General features: G+C 42.5%; 1 protein-coding gene across 5 annotated transcripts in view; it reads left to right on the top strand.

Moving 5' to 3' along the window:
- The window catches only part of HSD17B4 (hydroxysteroid 17-beta dehydrogenase 4), a gene marked incomplete at both ends in the record, with an annotated part of 112,039 nt that overhangs the window by 55,621 nt on the left and 42,729 nt on the right, over positions 1-13,689 (top strand). The gene's annotated exons all lie outside the window — the stretch shown is intronic.

The raw sequence follows: 13,689 nt of genomic DNA, 5'->3' as shown, positions 1-13,689 counted from the left end.
TCAGAACAAAGTGTGGGGAAACCTATGCTTAACACTAGATCCAACTAGTAGGATCTCTGGGCTCACCACAGACCACCCAGTGGTAGTAAGTGAGGAGAAGTCAGACCAGACCAGCCCTAGCTGTGGAGAACAGAGACTTTTACATTGAGTTTGGTCTCAGAGGCATCCACCACTTAGGTACCACTTATTTGTATGTATCCAAAAGAATGGAATCCAGACTACCAAACTAATGCATATTCAGAGCTGCACAATTCACAGTTGCCAAACTCTAGAACCAGCCAAAATGTCTATCAACAGATGAATGGGTTACAAAACTATGGGTTATGTACACAATGGAATTTTACTCAGCTATAAAGAAAAACACAGTTACGGTGTTTACAGGGAAGTAAATGGAACTGGAAAACATTATGCTAAGGAGATTACTCAGTCACAAAAAAATAAGAAATTGGATGCTCTTCCTAATCTGCGAAAGCTAGGGAGAAAATGGGTCATAGGAGTAACTCTAGACAAAGAAGGAGATAGTATAGGTGAGCAAATAAGGCAACCTAAATGAGGGGATGGGAGGGGGAAGAAGGAAATTCTCTGATGTTCATGATGTACATTAATAAACATATCAAAGTCAATCACTAAGCAAACATGAGAAGGAGAGAGGGGCACTGAATGGGGTGGGAATTGGATAAGGACTAATTGAGTGATGTGTACATGCAAGAGTTCACTATCTTATACTAATTTAAGGTATATGGCTACAGTGTACCAATAAAAAATTAAAAATGAAACTACAGAATCTCTACTGTCCTAAAGTAAAACTTCCAATCTGTGCTTTGTTACCCCCTTACTGAACTTTTTTGTCTTTCTTCTCTCCTGCCCTTTCTAGTCTCTAGTAACCAGTATTTTATTTCATTCTTCTACAAGATTGACTTACTAATTTCTACAGAGGAAAAGGATATGGTGTTGTTTTTTTAACAATTTATTGACACTTGAGTTGTGGACTAACATAAATCTATCCTAGAGAATGTTTCATGTTCTGATGAGAGGAATGTGCATTCTGTTGCTGTTGGATTATATGTTCTATAAATGTCTGTTAGGCCCATTGGCTCTATAGTGTGAGTCAACTCAGATGTTTCTTTGTTGATTTTTCAGCTTGGAGGATCTGTCCATTGAAATTAGTAGGTTGTTGCAATCCCGAACTATTATTGTATTACAGTTTATCTCTTCTTTAAGATGTAATAATATTTGTTTTATTTAGTGGAATGGTACCATGTCTAGCTTATATATTTAAAATTATTATTATATCTCCTTGAAGAATTGATTATTTTATCAAGATATAATGACATTTAGCTGGGCGTGGTGGTGCATGCTTGTAATCCCAGTACTTGGGAGGCTAATACAGTATGATCCCAGTTTTAAGGCTAGCCTCAGCAATTTAGCAAGATCCTGAGCAGTGGAGTGATATCCTGTTTTAAAATAAAAAAATATTAAAGGCTGAGGATATAGCTAGGGGTAGAATATACCTGGATTCAATCCCTAGTACCAAAAATAAATAAATAAATAAATAAATCAAGCAAGCAAGCAAACAAGCAAGCAAACAATAAGCCTGGAATTGCACTTTTAAGGTTTGATTCTCTTCTCTTTCATGTATCTGTCTTTCTGAGATTTAGTATGTTCACAAGTTTTCATGATGATAGTTATCATCCTTTAATTTTTAGTGTAGGGTTTCCTTAAATATTTCTTGTAGGACTAATCTGGTAGTGATAAGTTTCTTAGTTTCTGCTTCTCTGAAAAAGATTGCATTTCTTTCTTCATTTATTTCTCTCTTTTCTTCCTTCTCTTTCTTCTTTTTTGTGTTGGGGTTTGAACCCAGTGGCATTTTCCTCTGAGCTATTCCCCAGCCCTATTTTATTTTTTTATTTGGAAACAGGGTCTCACTAAGTTGTTGAGCTCCTTACTGAGTTGCTGAGAGTGGCCTCAAACGTGCAATCCTCCTGTCTCAGTCTCTTAAGTACTGGGATTATAGATATGTACCACCATGTAGTCTTCTTTTCTGAAGGATAATTCTTCTGGTGTTAGTATTCTTTTTTTTTTTTCTACTAAATTTTTTTTTTATTGATGCACTGTATTCATACATCATAGTGGGATACAAACTTTTGTAGACATACATGCACACATCGCCCAGTCAGCCCCCACCCGATCCCCACCCCATTCTCTCCCCATCCCTCCCTCCCATGCTTGGCTTAGTGGTTGACATCTAGTATTATAGCAATTTTTCCAAAATTAAAAATGATAATCTCACATAACAGTTTCATTTGTCTGATACCAAGCTTTTGATGACTTAAAGATAACATTTCAATATTTCTTTTTACTTTCTTTCTTACCAGAGAATATTTTTTTCTATTTTTTTTAGGTGAAACTATCATATATTTATATATTTATTTTTCAGAAAAAAAAATCTATCCTAATATGGAATATGGACTCTAGATACCCAAAATGATCTTGAAAAAGAACAAAGCTAGAAGATATATATTTTCTGATTTCAAACCATATAAAGCTACAATAATTGAAACAGTGTAGTACTATTCTAAAGGCAGATATATAAACCATTGGAGTTAAATAAAAGCCTAGAGCTAAATTCTTCCCTATATTGTCAAGTTATTTTTGAAAAGGTTTCCACGAACATTTGGTGGTGGAAATAATAATCTTTTAATTAAATATTGTTGAAACATAATAATTACATGGAAAAGAATAAAGTTGGACCCTTACCTAATCCCATATACAAATATTAACTCAAAATAGATAAAAGACCTAAATATAAATCTTAAGACTATAAACTTTTAGGAGAAAATCTGGGTCATAAAACCTTACAACATTGAAATTGGCAGTGATTTCTTGGATATGATTTCAATGGCACAGGCAACAGAAGAGTATACAAACTCCCTAAAAAAAAAAAAAAAAAAAAATTGTATGTCCAAAGACAATGTAAACAGAGTTAACAGTTACTAATAGAATGGGATAAAATATTTCCAAATGCTATATCTGAAGGTATATTAATATTCCAACTAGAAATCCTAAAAATTAACAACAATAAAGGCAAACAATACCATTTAGAGATAGGTAAAAGACTAACATAAGTAATGAATCTCCACAGATAACCAATCTTAGTTGACTGTTGGATGGAAACTCTTGTTTCTCTGGTTCTGGTGTGTGTTACCTATTTCTTCTTTGTAGTTAATCTCTTTGAGTATTTTCTCTAGTGCTGGTTTTGAAGACATAAATTCCTTCAGTTTCTGTTTGTCATGGAAGCTTCTTATTTTTCCATCTAATTTGATAGAAAGTTTTGCTGGGTAGGAAATTTTTGGCTGGAAGTTGTTTTCTTTCAGAGTTTGGAATATGTTACTCCAAGCCCTTCTGGCTCTCATGACTTGGTTTGGGAAGTCTGGAGTGATTCTAATTGGTTTGCCTCTGAATGTCACTTGGCCCTTTGTTTTTGTTGCCTTTAAGATTCTCTGCTTGGCTTCCACATTGGTCATTTTGACAATTATGTGGCGTGGGGATCTTCTTCTCTGATCCTGTCTAAAGGGAGTTCTGTAAGTTTCCTGGACCTGTGTTTCAACCTCTTGCTCTATGTTTGGAAAATTTTCTGCTATTACTTCCTTGAAGAGATTGTTGATCCCTTTGGTTTCACTTTCTTTTCCCTCCTCTATTCCAATAATTCTTAGGTTAGCTCTCTTAAAATGGGCCCATATTTCTTCAATATCAGATTCCTGCTGTCGGATATTTTTTCCTAGATTAGAAACTATGCGTTCATTTTTGGAATGATCATCTTCTAAGAGCGAGATTCTGTTCTCCATGTGGTCTAATCGGTTGTTTGTGCTTTGAATTGAGGCCTTTACTTCATTAATTGCATCCTTTATCTCTTTTTGGCTCTCTCTGAGTTCTTTTTGAAGCACCTCTATTATTTCTACAGTTATTTTCCTGATTTGATCTTCTAGAAATCTCTGATTTTCTGTTTTATCAGGTTCTGATGTTGTGGGGTTGTGGGCATTCATTGCTCCAGTATTATTCCTCTTTCCCATGATTTCGGAAGTTTGTGCCTTCTCTGGGTTCTTCCCTTGGGTCACTATGACTTCACTTAAGGTGTTCTGGATCTCGAGTCAGTAGTATCTCAGACCCCACTACTCCTTTACTAGGTTGTATCACAGAGTCTCCGACCCAGAGAGTCGATAGAGGCTGCTTTAGACTGTGGGGGGTGCCAGGTTGCACGTTCTCCTATGGTGTGATATCTCTGCCACCGCCCCTCCCCCACTGGGTCAAGTCCCAGGGAGTACAATACTGGTATTTCTTCTCTGTGGCCCGCAATTTGACTCACTGTTCTTGAGTACTCAGATGTAGCTGTACTGAACTCGGTGAATTCAATGCTGCTGCCGCCGGTGGCAATATGGTGCCGCTGCCACGCACTCGGCCGTGAGGCTGGTGTATTTCTTCTTGGTTTTGAGTTCCACTCTGAGTCTCTGCAGCGTGTGCTGAGCTCAGCCACTGGGAGCTTTAGATTTTACCTGCGGCGAGAAATCCCGCCTGGCTGTTCTGCAGCGGCTCACCTCGGCTTGCTGTAGCCGTCTGGTGAATTTTCCGCTGCCGCCGGCAGTATGGCGCTGCTGCCGCGTCCTCGGGCATGAGGGCTGTGTATCTCCTCTGTGGCTCTGAGCTCTGTTCTCAGTCTGCTTTCTCTCTGGAGCTTGGTGAGTTTTTTGTTTTTCTGGTGATGGTGTTTTCTGGCTATGAAAGGCACTGATTTTGTGGTAATGGAGATTGGTTGTTAGCGGGGCTCTTAAGCCCCGCTTTTCTCGGTCGTCATCTTCCCGGAAGTTCTGGTGTTAGTATTCTTGTTTGACAGTTTTTTCTTCCAGTGTTTTGAATGTATTATCTCATTATCTTCTGGCCTATAAGGTTTCTGCTGAGAAACTTGCTCCAAGTCTAATGAGCATTTCTGCTGAGAAATTTGCTCTAAGTCTGATCAGTATTTCTGTGTATGTGACTTAATGCTTTTTTCTTGTTTTAGAATTCTTTCTTTGTCATGTCCTTTTAATAGTCTGGATATTTTATGGCTTAGTGAAGGTCTGTCTTGGTTGAATTCAGTTGGTGTCCTTTGAACTTCTTGTATCTGGATGTCCATATTTCTATGAAGATTTGGGAGGCTTCCCAATTTTGTAGAATAGATTTTCAATGGTTTTTCTCTTTTCTTCACATCTGGAATTAAAGTAATTTAACTATTTTTTTTTGCTTAATGGTGTCCTGAAGTCTTGTAGGTCTTCTTTATTCTATTTAAATCTTTTTTCTTCTCGTCTAAGTCAATTTAAAAAACCTCTCCTCAAACTAAGTACTTTTATTTCTGGTTGTTTTTGTCAGTTGTGGAAACATTCTATTGTATTTTTTCTTTCATTGAAGTTTTTAGCTTCAAGGTTTCGGATTAGTTCTATTTATGATTTCTATCTCATTGGCAAATTTCTCATTATTATCATAGTGTTTCACTTATTTCTTTGTATTGTCTATTGGTATCTTTTATGTCTCACTGAGTTTCCTTAAGATCAATTTTTTAGATTCTTTTTAGGTATTTCAGAGATTTTCTCCTAATTGATATCTTTCAGAATTATTGTTTTACTTTTGAGATGTCATGTTTCATTTCTTGTGTCCTTACATTGGAGTCTGCACATCTGATGTAATGTTTGACTCTTCCAATTTTATGAAGTAACCTTTACAAGAAACAATTTTTTTTTTTTTTTTTTTTTTTTTTTTGTGGTGATAGGGATGGAACCCAGGGGCTTTCTACCTCCAGGTTACACTCCCAGACCTATTTTCTATTTTATTTGGAAACAGGGTCTCACTAAGTTGCTGAGAGCCTCACTGAGTAGCTGAGGCTGGCTTCAGATCTGTGTGATCCTCCTATCTCAGCCTCCCATGTGCTGGGATTACAAGCTTGGGCCACCATGCCCGGCAAGAAACAATTTTTTTTATTTTGATGGGTTATAGGATGTCATTTGGATAGGTGCTTTGGATGATTGTAGGGGAGCTCAAAAGATGTCTCTGTGATTTCTTCATCTTTAATGCCATTTGTAACTGAGTGACTCAACAAGCTATACTACAACATTTCAGGAAGGTAGTTGTTACCATGTTGCAGCAGATGCAGGCTTCTGCATATTTTCAGACTACACAGTCAAGCCAGATGACACTGTGGCTTGTGGTTACAGCTGCCATAACAGGTAGTGTGGAATGTGGGGAGCCACAGGTTATGACAAAGGTTTTGGCACTCATAGCTATGCTTTCCCAAGATAGGGGACTTTTCTCAAGACTCTCAAGATGAATGTGAGTGATGCCTAGGGCTGTGGCACCAGCGCTTACAGTTTTGGAGCCAGAGTAGGTTAGGGCCTTACCTAGGTCCTGTGGGATGATTGCAGGTGTTGGTTTAGTGCTATTGGCTACATTTGTGGAACTCTGTCACCATGTAATACCATCTCCAAGTCTCAAGGACTTTTGGCTCCAGCAATTGTGTTCTGAAGTACATCAGCTAGGTCAAGACCTCTCCAGATATTCTGGAGCATGTGCCGGTAATATTTGAGTGTTTGGTACTGGTATCCATATTCCTGGAGGTGTAGTACCTTTTGGCCTCTTTCTCTATGTCGCTTCGGTGGTGCTAGGAATGCAGGTTTGGAATCTGTGGTCGTAGAGCTGCAGCTAGCTGGCAATGTCTCTAGGTCACATGGAGCGAGCCCTGATAGGGACAAGACTTGTGGTATTGGCAGCTATAGGCCTGAAGCTTCAGAGCACAGATGTGACCTTCCCTTGGAGTGCAGGCACAAGCTTAGGTGATGCTGAGGTGTTTGAGCCAGTCACTGCAGTCCTCCAGCTGTGAGTCAAGAAGGAGACCTTTACTCTTTTCTGCTTTTGGATGAGGTCAGGTGTGGAAACTGAGGGCCTTAGTTGGGAGCTTTCTTAGTCTCCGGTGGAGAAATGGGGGTGAAGCAGGGATTTTGCAACATTGGCAACAGTTCCATGGTGTGGGATGGGGAGGAGAGCTTCCCTAGTTCCTGTGGCAGCCACTGGTCCTAAAGCTGCTGGACACTGATGGGGTGTTTTCTGCTGCAGGAGTCATACACGAGCTAAAAGCAGTGGAGTCAGAGGCCTGGCTGCCTGCCCCCAAGCCAGGACTGTTTGGCTGTGGCACTTGTAGTAGTTGAGTTCTGGGTTTGTCTGAGGCCTAAAGTGTATTCTTTCTTCAGATTGGAGAAATAGCCAGCCAGCTCCCCAGACTGGATTTAGAGCTTTGAAGGACTCTGGAATTCTGGTGTGTTTAGGATTGCCAGTCTGCTGCCATGTGGAGATTGCTGGTATTATCTTGCCTTTGCTTAAGCAGTGTCAGGGTCTCTACCCCAGCAGGTTAGAGAGCTGGGTTAAAGTTTTACATTGCTGTGTTCTCTTCTCTACATTGTCTTTCTCTCAGTGATGTTTAATTCTCCCATTACTTCTTTACTCATTTCCAGATTTCTGCCTTATCTGTTCTCCTCCAAATATAGTTTTCCCCTGCCCTCATTCTTTAGTAGAGTCTCAAGCAAGGAGCCTCTATTCAGTTATCTTGGCTGCACCTTCTATCTTGCTTTTCAAGGCATTGGGTTATAAGCAAAATAAGTGTGTGGCTAAATATTTTATTTACATTTTATTATCATATGTGTAATTTCAGAGACTATTCTATGCTTCTTTTGACTGGAATATGTTTCTTGGATTTAAAATGCTATTTGGAGAGCTGGGTGTGGTGGTGGTACATGTCTATAATTCCAGTACTTGGGTGGCTGAGACAGGAGGATTGCAGGTTTGAGACCAGCCTCAGCAACTTAAAGTGAGGTCTTCCACAACCTAATGAGACCCTGAATAAAAAATAAATAAATAAATGAGACATGGGTATAGCTCAGAGGCAGTACCTCTGGGATCAAACCTCAGCACCACAACACAAAACAAAACAAAACAAAACAAAAAACAAACTCAAAACTCTGAGTACAGGTTGTATATACCATAGCATATACTGTGGCATTGTCTGAATGAAAACTTGTAAATATATTCACTCTTAAATTCTTTAAGCTGTTAGTGAAGATGTAATGTTATAAATAGAAAATGCAAATCCGAAGTTATATTAATATAAATGCAACATGCTATTTGTTTTCCTTTTCCTGTCTATCTATGTATCCATCCAACCATCCATCCATTCATCCATCCATCCATCCATCCATCCATCCATCCATCCATCTATCCATGCATCCATCCATCCATCTATGCTGGAGATAGAACCCAGTACTTCATGCATGCTAGGCAAGTGCTCTCCTGAGGAGCCACATCCTCAGCTCTGTATATTTATTTTTAATATTGGGTAATAATGAAATATTGTGGACCAGAAAGAATCTAAGATCTCCCCCTCTAGATATTATAATAATTGAACAGAATTTCCTCAATAGTTTCATTTTGTTTTTTGAGGAAAAATAAGAGCCTATGCTATATTGTGGTGAAACTATGCTATCAACTGGTTGCTGTCCAGTTTAATGGTAAAACTACTACAGCATTGCTGTTCATCTTATGAGCTCTTTGTATATATCTTTATAGCTGTGGCTTAAAATTGATTGTATATAATAAGGGACACTCAAAATTTCTAGACAGCTCTGGATTACTTTCCTGTATGAAGAGTGAAATCTGGTCCCCATATATCATTGCTCCAAAACCTAGTAGAATGAGCTGAAAATAAATATATGAATAAAACCTGTAAAATATATTACATGCAACTGAAACATGATGGGCAATTCATATAATAATTTTTGAACTTCATCAGCTTCCTGTTTGTTTTTGGAAGTAGCAGCTTTACCCATAATCTGTTGTTATGTTTCCTGGGGGTTTTTAAGGATAAATTTGGGAGTATGTCTAAGCTTGGTATTTTTTTTTTTGGTGGTACTGGGGTTTCTGGAAACACTTCTACCTTTGGGCTACACTCCCAGACCTAATATATATATATATATATATATTTTTTTTTTTTTTTTTTTTTAAATTTGGAAACAGGGTCTCTTAAGCCAGCAAAGCTAGCTTCAAACCAGCGTGATCCTCCTGTCTCTGCCTCCCAAGCGCAGGGATTACAAGCATGTGCCACCACGCCCGGCTAAGCTTGGTATTTTAATAGTGAAAAATCACTGTCTAATCTTTAACAGTGAATGAATAAAATATGATGTTAATGTAGAAAATTTACCTAGTAGAGATAAATAATATAATTTTGTTCCTTTTTTTTTTTTTTGCAGTACTGGGGATTGAAACTAGGAGCATTCTACCTCGGAGCTACATTTCTAGCCCTATGTTTTACTCTTTATTTTGAATCAGAGTCTCACAGAGTTGCAAAGAATTTTGTTCCTTTTATACATTATTAACAAGTAGACATTAGCTATTTGAATACAGTTCAACTGATGATTATGTTTTTATCTTTTTTTGTGTGTGTGGGTCTGGGGATGGAACTCAGGGGCATTTGACCTCTGAGCCACACCCCCTGTCCTATTTTTTATTCTTTATTTTGTAACAGGGTTTCATTAAGTTGCAGAAGGCCTCACTAAGTAGCTGAGGCTGTCCGTGAACCGCCATCCTCTGGTCTCAGCCTCCCAAGTGCTGGGATTACAAGCATGTACCACCACGCCGGACTGATCTTTTGATTTTCTTTTTGTTTGTTTTTGGTGGTACTGGGGTTCCTGGAAACCCTTCTACTTCCGGGCTACACTCCCAGACCTATTTTTTATATTTTTTTATTTGGAAACAGCGTCTCTTAAGGCAGCGAGGCTGGCTTCGAGCCTGCATGATCCTCCTGTCTCCACCTCCCAAGCACGGACATTACAAGCCTGCACCACCACACCCCACTTGGTTTTTTTTTAAATGAACTATAAATCTGTTCTCAGATTATTACCTTGTACATCTACTAAGTTTTCATCAATAGTTTTTTATTTTAAAATTTTTTTTATTCCTGGATTGTAGTCATAAATCTTAATGGAATACAAGGTGATAGAGGCATGCATGCACACATCACTCATTTATTTTTTTATTGGTGCATTGTAATCATACATTTTACTGAAGTTCAGGGTGGGAGAGGCATACATACATACATACAGTACTCATTGAGCCCTCACCCAGTTCCTACCCTATTCTCTTCCCCTGCCCTGTGCTCAGCACAGTGATTGACTTTGATAAGTTTGTGTATGTACATCATGTCCTTTCAGGTATTTCCTTCCTTCTCCTTCCATCTCGCTTTCTTCACTCTACTAAAGTGTCATCTCTTTTGTCTGGAGTACCTCCTGTGTCCCAATTTCTCCCTAGCTTTGGCATAATATGGAGAACATTCACTCTTTCGCTTTTTGTGACTGACTAATCTCCCTTAGCATAATATTCTCCAGTTCTATCCATTTCCCTGCAAATTGCGTAGTTTTGTTCTTCTTTATGGCTGAGTTAAATTCCATTGTATACATACCCCATAGTTTTTTAATCCATTCATCTGTTGATGGACATCTTGGCTGATTCCATAGTTTGGCAATTGTGAATTGTGCAGCTATGAACATAGATATGCATGCATTAGTTTGGTAGTTTGGTTTTCATTCTTTTAGGTAGATACCCAGAAGTGGTATTGTTGGGTCATAGAGAAGGTTCATTCCCATTTTTCTGAGGATGCTCCATATTGTTTTCTAAAGTGGTTGCACTAACTTGCAATTCCACTAACAGTGTATTAGAGTTCCTACTTCAATAGTTGTGTTTGTATTAAGTTGGTATTAAATTTAAGAGGTACTTTTATTTTGGTAACTGAGTTTAAAATTTATAATTTTTGTTAAGAAGGAAAAATTTATAAGGGTTTTATAAGACTGAATTTAAAGACTGAATTTAATTTATATTAATTTTATGTCAAGTTCTTATAGTTGTCATTATCTATTGAGGAAAAACTTTCCATTTTTTTCTCCTTTCTTACCTGGAGAATGGATGTGGTTATGTAATTCCTTACATTTAAAATGGTTCTTTGAGGGACATCATCATGTATATGAAGTTAGGACTGAAATTTTAAATGTCATTATCTGGACCCTGTGGTCCGGGCCACTGGCCCCGACCCTGGGCGTGTGGGCAGGCGCTGGCGGGGCACCCTTCGGCGACCCCCTCTTCACCCGGAAGGACCCTGTGGTCCAGGCCTCTGGCCCCGACCCTGGGCAGGTGGGCAGGCGCTGGCGGGGCACCCTTCGGCGACCCCCTCTTCACCCGGAAGGACCCTGTGGTCCAGGCCTCTGGCCCCGACCCTGGGCAGGTGGGCAGGCGCTGGTGGGGCACCCCTAGGCGACCCCCTTTCCACCCAGAAGGACCCTGTAAAAAAGGAAAAGAAAAAAAAAAAAGGAAAATATCGGAGAGGGGTCAAGGAGGCCGTGGCGGATGCCAGGATACTGGAGATGCAGACAAAACTTATCCAAATGAATTGGAATTATTGGAAAAATTCCCTGCTAAGGAGGACTGCTTCTTCTCTACATTGTTAAGAATCTTAGACATCACCTGTAAGGAGAGAGACTTTAGTGGAGACCAAGGAGAAAGGCGGTGCTGAAAGCAGTCTCCACATTGGCGGTGGAGACTTGTATTCAGGAGAAGCAGAAATCAAGCCTACCAACCTTATTTTTTTTGGAGAAATTACACCAAAGGTCGAATGCTACTGTTGTGCATGCTTAGGAACACTGGACAACATTCAGAGTGGAAAAAGAGCTTGGGAAAGATTTGAAATGGTGGAGGCAGTGGCAATGGCAGTGGCCAGTACTCAGGGGAGGCAGAGATCTGATGCATTACACCTGGAACCTTTGAAGTAATGACCCCAGAGGTAGAATTCTACCACCACGCACCCTCGAGAATGTGGGAGAAATGGTTGGGCGAAGAGGGTGCTTGGATTAGAGCCTGCCGAGGGGTGAGGCCGGTGCCATGGCCAGCGTGGCTGGGATCAGAGCCTGCCGTGAGGCAAGGCTGTTGCTGGGGCCTCCGAGGCCGGGATCAGAGCCTGCTAAGGAGTTAGGCTGGTGCCGGGGCCAGTGGCCAGCATCGGAGCCTTCCGTGAGGCAAGGCCCCTATTGAGGCCTCCAAGGCCGGGATCGGAGCCTACCGAGGGGTTAGGCCGGTGCTAGGGCCAGCGAGGCTGGGTTCAGAGCCTGCCGTGAGGCAAGGCTGGTGCTGGGGCCTCCGAGGCCGGGATCGGAACCTGCTGAAGGGTCAGGCCGGTGCCAGGGCCAGCGTGGCCGGGATCGGAGCCTGCCATGAGGCAAGGCCGGTGCTGGGGCCTCCAAGGCTGGAATCAGAGCCTGCTGAGGGGTTAGGCCGGTGCCGGGGCCAGAGCCTGGGATCGGAGCCTGCCGTGAGGCAAGGCTGGTGCTGGGGCCTCCGAGGCTGGGATAGGAGCCTGCCGAGGGGTCAGGCCGGTGCCAGGGCCAGTGTGGCCGGGATCGGAGCCTGCCATGTGGCAAGGCTGGTGCTGGGGCCTCCGAGGCCGGGATCGGAGCCTGCCGAGGGGTCAGGACAGTGCCAGGGCCAGCGTGGCCAGGATCGGAGCCCGCCATGTGGCAAGGCCAGTGCTGGGGCCTCCGAGGCCGGGATCAGAGCCTGCCGAGGGGTTAGGCCGGTGCTGGGGCTAGTGAGGCCGGGATTGGAGCCTGCCGTGAGGCAAGACTGCTATTGAGGCCTCCGAGGTCGGGATCCGAGCCTGCCGAGGGGTCAGGCCTGTGCCAGGGCCAGCGTGGCCGGGATCAGAGCCTGCCGTGAGGCAAGGCTGGTGCTGGGGCCTCCGAGGCCGGGTCAGAGCCTGCTGAGGGGTTAGGCCGGTGCCGGGGCCAGCGGCCGGCATCAGAGTCTTCCGTGAGGCAAGGCCGCTATTGAGGCCTCCGAGACCGGGATTGGAGCCTGCCGAGGGGTTAGGCCAGTGCTGGGGCCAGCGGCCGGCATCGGAGCCTTCCGTGAGGCAAGGCTGCTATTGAGGCCTCCAAGGCCGGGATCGGAGCCTGCCGAGGGGTTAGGCTGGTGCTGGAGCTAGCGGGGTCGGCATTGGAGGCTGCCGTGAGACAAGGCCGGTGCCGTGGCCTCCGAGGCTGGGATTGGAGTCTGCCAAGGGGTTAGGCCGGTGCCGGGACAAGCGGCCAGCATCAGAGCCTTCTGTGAGGCAAGGCCGTTATTGAGGCCTCTGAGGCCTGGATTGGAGCCTTCCGAGGGGTTAGCCTGCCGTGAGGCAAAGCCTCTGCTTGAGCCAGTGAGGTCTGGATCAGTCCACCGGGTAGCCAGGCCACAACTGGGGCCGTGAAGAGTGGGATCGGTATTTGCAACACGGCATGCACAGAGAAATATCGCAGAAAATTAAAACCAGATGCTTCCCCTAATCAGCAATAACTAGGAGGAAAGGGGCAACAGGAAGTGGTTGAGCTATAGAAAGGGCCCTATAGTGAAGCAATTAAGGTGACCTATCAGAGTGTATGGAATAGGGGAGGATGGAGCCTCTTTAAAAAGCAGGAGGTACATAAACATATGTATCAAAGTTAATCACCAAACAAGCATGGGATCGAGGGAGGGGGAGGGAATGGGATGGGGACAGGATGAGGGCTAATTGGACGATGTGTGCTTGTATATCCTCTCAAG

Source organism: Muscardinus avellanarius (assembly GCF_963383645.1).
Source record: "Muscardinus avellanarius genome assembly, chromosome: 7".
NCBI lineage: Eukaryota > Metazoa > Chordata > Mammalia > Rodentia > Gliridae > Muscardinus > Muscardinus avellanarius.
Note: the sequence above shows the minus strand (reverse complement) of the source record. Positions and strands in the feature narration are given on the sequence as shown.